At 43.9% G+C, this 9,066-nt stretch overlaps 1 pseudogene across 1 annotated transcript; it reads right to left on the bottom strand.

Annotated features, from left to right (window-relative positions):
* Positions 1 to 2,697: 2,697 nt before the first annotated feature.
* On the bottom strand, positions 2,698 to 6,576 carry LOC101392327 (E3 ubiquitin-protein ligase RNF4 pseudogene; annotated as a pseudogene). The gene is made up of 2 exons (XR_001389863.2): positions 6,376 to 6,576; positions 2,698 to 3,986 (listed from the first exon to the last, which is right to left on the bottom strand). The product of XR_001389863.2 is annotated as an E3 ubiquitin-protein ligase RNF4 pseudogene (transcript).
* Between the last annotated feature and the right edge of the window lie 2,490 nt (positions 6,577 to 9,066).

Here is a 9,066-nt window from a genome sequence, read left to right as displayed (position 1 = left end):
TCTGCTGTAACCTCAGTGAACATCAGGAAACGACAAATGAAAATTGCCAGATTATCTCACCATGGCACTGACTTGGTCTGAAGCTAGATCAGGCATCAAGTGGATAAGTTTGATTGTCCACCTCTCCTAATTCCATTTTCAATCTTGCCAAATGAGCTTCCACTTTTCCAAAAAGGTACCTGAAAGCTAAATCCAAATTGCCACAGCTGCCCCCCTTGACTCCTATCATTGCCACCTCAGAACAACAACAATCTCCCAAGACTTGCTACAACTTAAAAGGCTTGCACAGCTCTGCTGGCTGTGCTGAAATGAAACTGTTAGACATCTGAGGGAAGGAGAGTACCAGTGCAATACCAAATTCCTCACAACAAGGTTGCTTCATCCTTTTTCTTATACACTTCATAAAATTCACTTCTGTTTTAAGAGGAAAATCAGCACCAGGATCTTTCCTTCCTAATTCCACCTCCATATTTTTCCCTCAGATTTCAAACAGTATCTTCAGGCTTCCCTGAGATCATGCTGAACCCTTAAGAATCTTTCTTTGAAGGCACTCCTCCAGAGCCTTTAATGGCTCCTTAGCACCTGTAGAATAAAATCTACACTCCATAACACAGTACACAATGCTCTACCCATGGTGTGGCCTGAATCTTCTTTTCTAGCTTTAGTTCTCACTTCTTCCCACAGCCACGTACTGCAGTCAGCCAAATTATCCACGTTCACATGCCCTGTGGCAGCTCCCTTCAACTTTTGCTCTTACGTCCTGTTGGGTTCCTGCTCTTGCCTAGGTGTATACCTTGACTACCTGTGATGTGTGAAGTGCCTAGTATTGTGCCTGGAACACAGCTATTGCTTATTAAATAGCAGGTGTCATTATTAATAACTTCTTGCTTCAGTTCTTAAGACAGATAATGTTAAGTCATGCTCCCTCTAAAACAAACCTTTTACCCTTGCCTAGTGCTTATACTCCAAACCCCTATCAAATTTTCCTCCCTGATGAGCTGGGCTAGACAATGAAGTAATAAAAGTCAGTGTCCCCAAACATATCTATGGTGATAGTAATCCGAACAGTGGTTGCCTGTGGGGGACGGAGATTGACTAGAAGGGGACATAAGGAAACTTTCTGAAATGATGAAATTGTTTGATGTTTTAATTGAGGTGTTGGTCATATGAATGTATATATTTGCCCAAACTCATCTCATTTTACACTTATCAGTACATTTTGCTGTCTGTAAAATTTATCTCAATTTTTTTTAAAAGTCAGAATCCTCTCTATTTTTTTCCACTAAAACAGAGATCAAAACCTCAATTGGGGCCGGCCCGGTGGTGTAGCAGTTAAGTGCGTGCGCTCCACTTCAGCAGCCCGGGGTTCTCAGGTTCAGATCCCAGGCGCGCACTAACACACTGCTTGTCAAGCCATGCTGTGACAGAGTCCCATATAAAGTGCAGGAAGATAGGCACAGATGTTAGCCCAGGGCCAGTCTTCCTCAGCCAAAAGAGGAGGATTGGTGACAGATGTTAGCTCACAGCTAACCTTCCTCACACAAAAACAAAAAACCTTAATTGTCAAAAAAACCCTCAAATGTCTATATGAGCTTGGCAGGTAAGGTAAATATGTAGTGGACTGGGTAGAATATGATAGGGAGGGTGAAGGGCTGCTAGCAAATTGGAGAGAGTATGCCCTTTATCCTGAACACACGGACGGTACATGCAGTAGCGGAATCTGTGTTTAATAGGCACCTCAGGTGTTCTGATCATTAGCCAAGTTTGTGATACACTGTGCTATGTCACAGAACAATTAATAGTCTCCAAAGTGGGATGCACTAGACGATCTATTGAAATGTAGGAAGATAATATATAGAACTTTTTTTTCCATTTTCATGTTCCTTTTTCTCATTTCATTTTAGAACACACAAAGGAAGCCACAGAAGGGAGTATACCACATTTATCTTGCGTATCCCATGCCAAGTTAAGCAACTGAGGTCTGTGGTATGAGGTATTGCAGAGAATGGTAGAGACAGACATGACGCAGGGATGGGCACTGTTCCATTGGCACGACTGAGCCTCCACGGAGGAGAGCAACACTGCTACAACCATTGTAAATAAGGAACAAGCTTTACTCATTTCATTCTGAGGGAAAAGGAGCGAGCACCATAGAAATCATGTCCTCTCCAATTCTAAAGTGCAGGCTGAATTGTGAGTGCTGTGTGATTCTCTACAAAAAAAAAAAAAGAGCTAGTGTGTGTGTATGGGAGGGTAGTGATGAGGTCTTCTCAAGGCCTGTGACCCAGCCAGGCTGCTAGAGCAGCTGGGATGGCGATGCAGTAAAGTGTTTGTTCACAGAGAAGCATGCCAACTTGTTGATTAGCTGACCAGTGTGGTGGAAGGCAGGCACACCGGTAAAGCCAAGGTGAAGGCAGCCCCTCTCTGGCCTGGCAAGTCAGAGAGCACAGAACCACAACTCTAGATTCCAGTGTGCCTAGGCAACTCCTCAGGGTGGCCTTGAAGGCCACTAGGAGTCCCAGCAGGACATGGTGCCTGCCCGTATACCCCCCTCCACCCTGCTGGTTGGTAGAGGTGGTCAGAAAGGACTGACTTCCTTCTACTCCAATGGAATTAGGAAATCCAGAGAAAGCACCCTGCCTGGTCCATTAATTAAAATAAAGGTTCCATTGCTCTAAACAAGACCCAGTATAATGGTTGCTTAAACAAGAATGCAATTTATTTATCTCTCAAGTAAAAGTCCAAAGAACCTTGTATGGTGGCTCTGGTTTGCAAAGTCAGTCTCTCAAGTTCCTTCCATCTGCTTGCTCCACCATGTCTAGGATGTTGCCCTTATTTATTTACATGATCCAAAATGCCCACATGTGGCCAATTAAAAATTGATTACTATGAGAAAGAAAGGAAAAATTGCTTCGAGGACAACCACCAGTCTCTGGCGCACTATGACAACCAAAGTCCAGCCCTGCAGCATGAAACAAAAGGAATAGAACAGCAATCTCATCGTGTGTGAGAAATGAAAGAGTTTTTAATATATTCCAGAAAGCGATTTTTAAAATTAGGCTTTCTGAGCTTGGCACACTGGATGCCAACAACCCATAGTTTCTCCACAAGGATGTGGAAAAACCCAGCCAGGGGGTCTGTCGGTCCTGAGCAACTCAGCACACATCATACATAAATGCGATGCCAGCTGATTGTTTTCAAACAAACTGGGCAATTTTTAGTGTATTTAAGCGAAGTGCAGAGGCACTGACTACAGAAGATGTGGCCACATTCTGTAGAATAGATGTGTCGTCTACTCAATTCAATCTCTGAGTACCCATCCATACAAATTCGACACTGGATATAACCAGGTAGTGTGCAACTTAAAGTTTCTTCTTCCAGGGCATTATGGTAGGCACTGTGGGTCACATATACATCTCTGTCCCTCATCAACCCCTGATGACTGCTCACCACACTGCTGCCAGTTTGGCCTTGGAGTGACCTTGTGTTTCTCCTTGGCCTCCTCCTTTCTTCAGTAATCACAACACAGTCATGTTGAGTTAGGTCAATCACTGCAGGTTCTAGAGATTCATAGGTGAGGTCAACTACTTCATCACTTTCCTCAAGTTCTATCAATTCTGCTTCCAAGACAATCTCAGGAGATGGGCCTCCTTCTCCAGCTGTATGGAATTCTCGGGCTTGTCTGGAATTCACCATACTACCATAGCCCATTCTTGTATTCATTGTGCTTTTTGGATCCAGTCTTCAAAGAAATAAATGACCTGTACCAAAGTTTACAGTGAATGTTAAAGCCCTCAATGTCTCTCAGCTGTTGGTCAGTCACTCTCTGACTTACATGAGAATTTAGAGCCCAGATTTTCCAGTATATTTGAACTCTGATTCTGATTTCAGTCCTGTCTCCACCTCCACAACTGCTATGTTCCTGCAGGGTTGGGGGTTGAGTCTTCTTGGAGCCACTTATGAGACAGCTCAATCTGAATTTTTAACTGAAAAAAATGAGAGAAAAATTAAGCCTTAGTAATATTTAAAAATAAGATTGATAGTAATATAAAATGTATAGATATATAGAAAAATAATATATAAAAATATATATTTATATATAAAATTGTGTACTCAAAATTTCTGATAGTTATGCATTTAAACAAAATTTATACTTTGTGCCCCTCCTCATTTCATGTCCTGATGGTAGTGGGGTGAAGGAGAAACCCAAGGGGCAGTTACATGAAGAGAAGCACAAAATCATTAAACACCAAGAAAAGGTCACTACTTCATCCAAGATCCATTATGAGGATCTCAAGGAAACACTTATTTTTTACAAAGTGAAAATGGAGAGACCAAAAAGCTATTTGCACATTTGCGTTTCTAATAACAAATAAGAAATGAATCATTTAGTCTACACGGAGGTTCATCTTGCCCAAGATTCCCTTTCTAACAGAGGCAGCAAGTGGAGTTTTGAAGAGTTTTATCCCAGATTCTGTTCTAGGAAAGAGGGGATAGAGTTCAAGCACTCGCCACAGACAGACTTGGTTTGAGTCTAGACTCTGACTTGGGGGCATGTTACCTAGACAGTTAAAGTTCTCAAAACCTCAGCATGTAAATCCTTTTTAAAAATTATTTTGTAATTCAGATATATTTTAAATAATTTTAAAATCATTGGTCATCATTAAAGAAATGCAAATCAAAGCCATAATGAGATATCATTTCACACCCAGTAGGATGGCTATAATAGGAAGATAGATAATAACAAGTGTTGGCAAGGATGTAGAATTTTGGGATTCTCATGCACTGCTGGTGGGCAAGTAAAATGGTGTGGCAGCTTAGGAAACCAGTCTGGCAGTTTTTCAAAAGGTTAAATATATAGTTACCATATAACCCAGGAAGGCCACTCCTAGGTATATACCCAAGAGAACTGAAAACTTATGTCCACAACTGAAAATTTGTACATGAATGTTGATAAGAGTATTATTCATAATAACCAAAAAGTGGAAACAGCCCAAATGCCCATTAATTGATGAATGGATAAACAAAATGTGGTTTAATCCATACAATGGAGTATTATTATTATTATTATTATTATTATTATTATTATTATTTGTGTGTGTGTGTGTGTGAGAGAGAGAGAGAGAGAGGAAAGTTAGCCCTGAGCTAACATCCGGTGCCAATCCTCCTCCTTTTGCTGAGGAAGATTGGCCCTGGGCTAACATCCATGCCCATCCTCCTCTACTTTACATGGGATGCCACCGCAGCATGGCTTGACAAGCAGTGTGTCCAAGCACGCCCCAGATCTGAACCTGCGAACCCTGGGCCGCCGAAGCAGGGCGTGTGAACTTCACCACTATGCCACCAGGCTGGCCCAATGGAGTATTATTCAGCAGTAAAAAGGAATAAAGTGCTGACACTTGCTACAATATGGATGATCTTTGAAAACATCATATTAAGTGACAGCAGCCAATCACAAAACACCACATATTGTATGATTCCATTTATATGAAATGTCAAGAACAGGCAAATCAATAGAGACAGAAAAATTAGTGGTTCCTTAGGGTTGGGGGTTGGGGAGAAATGAGGAGTGACTGCTAATGGGTACAGGGTTTCTTTGAAGAGTGATGAAAATGTTCTAAAATTGAGGTGATGGTTGCACAATTCTGTGAATACACTAAACCCCACTGAATTGTACACTTTAAATAGGTGAATTGTATGGTTTATATCTCTATAAAGCTTTCACCAAAACAAATAAACACACAAGCTGCCACAGAAATGTTACACAAAACAGTGTAAGACCATCTAGACACAAGCCCTAGTACCTGGTAGGGAAGTGTGGAGCCCTAGAAGAAAATGAGCGGAAGCATAGGAGGGCGCGGCGCTCAGCGCTCCACTGGACATGCCGATTTACTTATGAAGCAATACTTCTCTTGGACCCCACAGACACACCTGCCTCTCACTGGATCACCACCCTCAAGTATTTGCCTTTCGTGACCAGCCTGCCCCTCCTTCTTCGCTCTGCGCCCAGGGAAAGAGAACCCTGGGGACGAGACCGGGCAGCCCCAGAAAGCAGTGCCCACCACCTGCGACCCCACCCATGCACCCTGCAGCTCATCAATGGCCTAGATATTTTGTCCTGTCCAGGCTAGTCCTTGCCAAGGTAGCTGTCCAGCGAGAATAGAGCAGGAAGCGTGCGTTCCAGCGGCGCGCCACTTTCCGGCCTCTCCTCTGCTTCGCGGTCCGGTCCGGTCCGCATGGAGCCTTAGCAAGCCGAACCCGGTGCCTGGCTACACTGGGCCAGGAAGGAGGAACGAGGAGCTGCAGGGTCAGGGAGAGCCTGTGGATAGAGAGGGAGAGGCAGAAGGAGGGGGCGTCGCGGGAGGAGGTACTCACCGTGAACGCGCCCAGGTTGGCGGCGGCGCGCAGCGAAGAACAGAGCCAAGGTCACGAAGCGGGAGTCACGGCGCGTTTTCCCACCGACCCCACGGTAGAAAGCACGGGGGTTTTCCCCTCCTTTTAATCTGCTATTTTAGTTTCTCAACTGCCCAATCAAAACCCGAGCCCATGGTGGCTCGTCACCAGTCTCTGGGCAGAAAGCGCTGTTCCAGGTTAGAAAAGGGGACTTTCCCGTCCTTAGTTTCCTTTTCTCCAGTCTCATGTTTTCCGAGAAAGGGGAAGGGCGAGGTGGTTGTATTTTGTTTTTTTTTTTCCTCCTGGTCATTAGATCAGCAACTCCTCACTCTCTAAATAAAAGTGGTTCTCAACGGAGACAGTTCGCCTCTCTTGAAATTTTGAAAATTAATAGGGTTATTTTTGGTTGTTCCAACAATGGAGTGACTACAGGTATTTAGGGGCTGAGGGCCAGGGGCCCCAGCCTACATGCAGACACACACAGACTCTCCCCCACCACCCGCACCCCCCCAATCTGTGAAAAACCTGCTTATAATCTGGGCTTTACAATCACGTGTAAAAACATGTCCTATTTTTCAGTTAATTTATTCCTTGAATACTTATTGACCATTTACTATAACAGGCCCATATACACTGAATTTTCCAGGAATGCAACTAGCAGGCAACTCAAAAGAAAATGTATTTTTGGTTTGTTTTTGGAATTTTACCTAGAGATTTTCACCATTTCAGAGAATCACACCACAGCCAGCAATACCATATCTGAATCTGAGCCATCAGTATAGTGCAACTCTCAGTCTTCAATGTCATAGTTCACAAAGATCGTAGGTCAGTTGCAAGCATGTGGCACTTCTTTACCTCAGCCAGTACAGCCAGGCTAGAGCATTCACATACTAAATTGCTTAGCTTTCATAATCAAATTAGTAAAAGAGGCACCAGAAGCAAAGGTTGTTATAAAAAGGAGGTGTTGGGGAAAAAAGGGGTGGAGGAGATGTTGGATCTGTTTGGAGTTGAAACCTCTAATATACACTGGAGTCCTAGGAACCATGCCCACCTCAGTCTACCAGGCCTGAACTTGAGTTCTGACTCCCTGTCCTAGAAATCTAGCAGCTAAGGCTTCAGTACACAAGTGACCTGCTTACTGTGCCATCACCAGTTAGTGGCTGAGAACCCTTCATTTTACAGGTAAGGAAACTGAGGCTGGGAAAGGTTAAGAGATTTGAAAGATGATGAACTGTGACAGAAGCAGGGCTAGAAGCTCCTGAAAATGCAATTAGACTTTTGTGAATTCTCTGAGCAAATCCTGAGACTGTCAGAAGCGAGCTCTGCCTGCAGATTTACCTTGGGAGGAACTGTCCAGAGTGAGGGGAACGTCTTTTACCTGCAGCCCTTTAGGGAAAGGAATTCTTACATTGTTTCTTTTTTTCACCAGCTCAGTGCCAAGAAGTTTTCCCTTGTATCTCCTTGCTTTGGTTTTAGGCAATTTTATTTATTCTTGTGAGCTGTGAAAATAAATAACCACTGGGAGTAAAAGCAGTTGCCTAGAGCTTTACATTTAACAGAGCTCTTCTTACCACCATCCCCTTCTCAGAATGACCCCCGAACAGTATGTGGCACAGAGTAGACACTCCATATTTATTGAGCGAATAAATGAAAAACTTTATGAGGTAGGAATAATTATCCCATTTTATGGATGTAGTGACAAAAAGTCAAGCCAGTAATATGACTTTTCCAGTCTTTTCATGGAGTTAGGATTCAAACTTAGACAGTAATATGACTTTTCCCATTCCTTTTGTGGAATTAGGATTCAAACTTGGGTCTGAATTCTGCTAACGTCTGTTGCCAATCTTCTTTTTCTTTTTTTCTCCCCAAAGCCCTAGTACATAGTTGTATATCATAGTTGTAGAGTTGTAGCTGTTCTATGTGGGATGCCACCTCAGCATGGCTTGATGAGCCGTAAGTAAGTCCGTGCCCAGGATCTGAACCAGCGAACCCCGGGCTGCCAGCTGCCGAAGCAGAATGCGCGAACCCACCCGCTACGCCACCAGGCCGCCCCGAAACTTTGAAATTTTAATGGAAGTTTGAGACAGCATGTGTTATGGGCCCAGCAGAGGAAGTTAACAGGAAATTCACAGTAGCAGACTGATGCCCCACCCAGACTTGATGAGCCCATCCCCAGCTTTTTCATATTTTGCTACTAACAGTTAGCACTTGCATAGTACTCCTAGCCCTGGAGATTACCCTCAGGCACTGGAGTGAGCTGGAAGGACCTGGGAGTTTTATGTTTCACCCCACTTCACACTCCTGGGCAGCCTGTAGCCAAAGACAAGCTGATGTGGAGCACCAAAGCCCAGCTCCTTTGCTTCAAGGCAGGACAAACTCTGAGGCATGTTCCTTTTTTCTAGAGCTCCTGTGGGAATAGGCAGAGTGCCAGACAGCAAATCACACAACCACTTGGCTTCTTCCCATTCCCTATCCTTCATCCCTGACTCCCTCATTGGTTTCTCCTGGAAGCCCTTTCTTAATGTCACTTGCAAATCCTTGGTTCAGCGGCTGCTTCTGCAAGAACTCAACCTAAGACCCTCACTGACTCTTCAGATGATGAAAATGGCATGCACACTTGCAAACAGCTAAGGATACCTAGAAAACCACTTCAGACCACACTACAGCATCGTG

Source organism: Ceratotherium simum, chromosome 3 (assembly GCF_057802395.1).
Source record: "Ceratotherium simum simum isolate JZ-2026a chromosome 3, ASM5780239v1, whole genome shotgun sequence".
In the NCBI taxonomy this organism is placed as follows: Eukaryota; Metazoa; Chordata; class Mammalia; order Perissodactyla; family Rhinocerotidae; genus Ceratotherium; species Ceratotherium simum.
The sequence above is the reverse complement of the archived record's forward strand: the minus strand, read 5'-3'. Positions and strand labels throughout refer to the sequence as shown.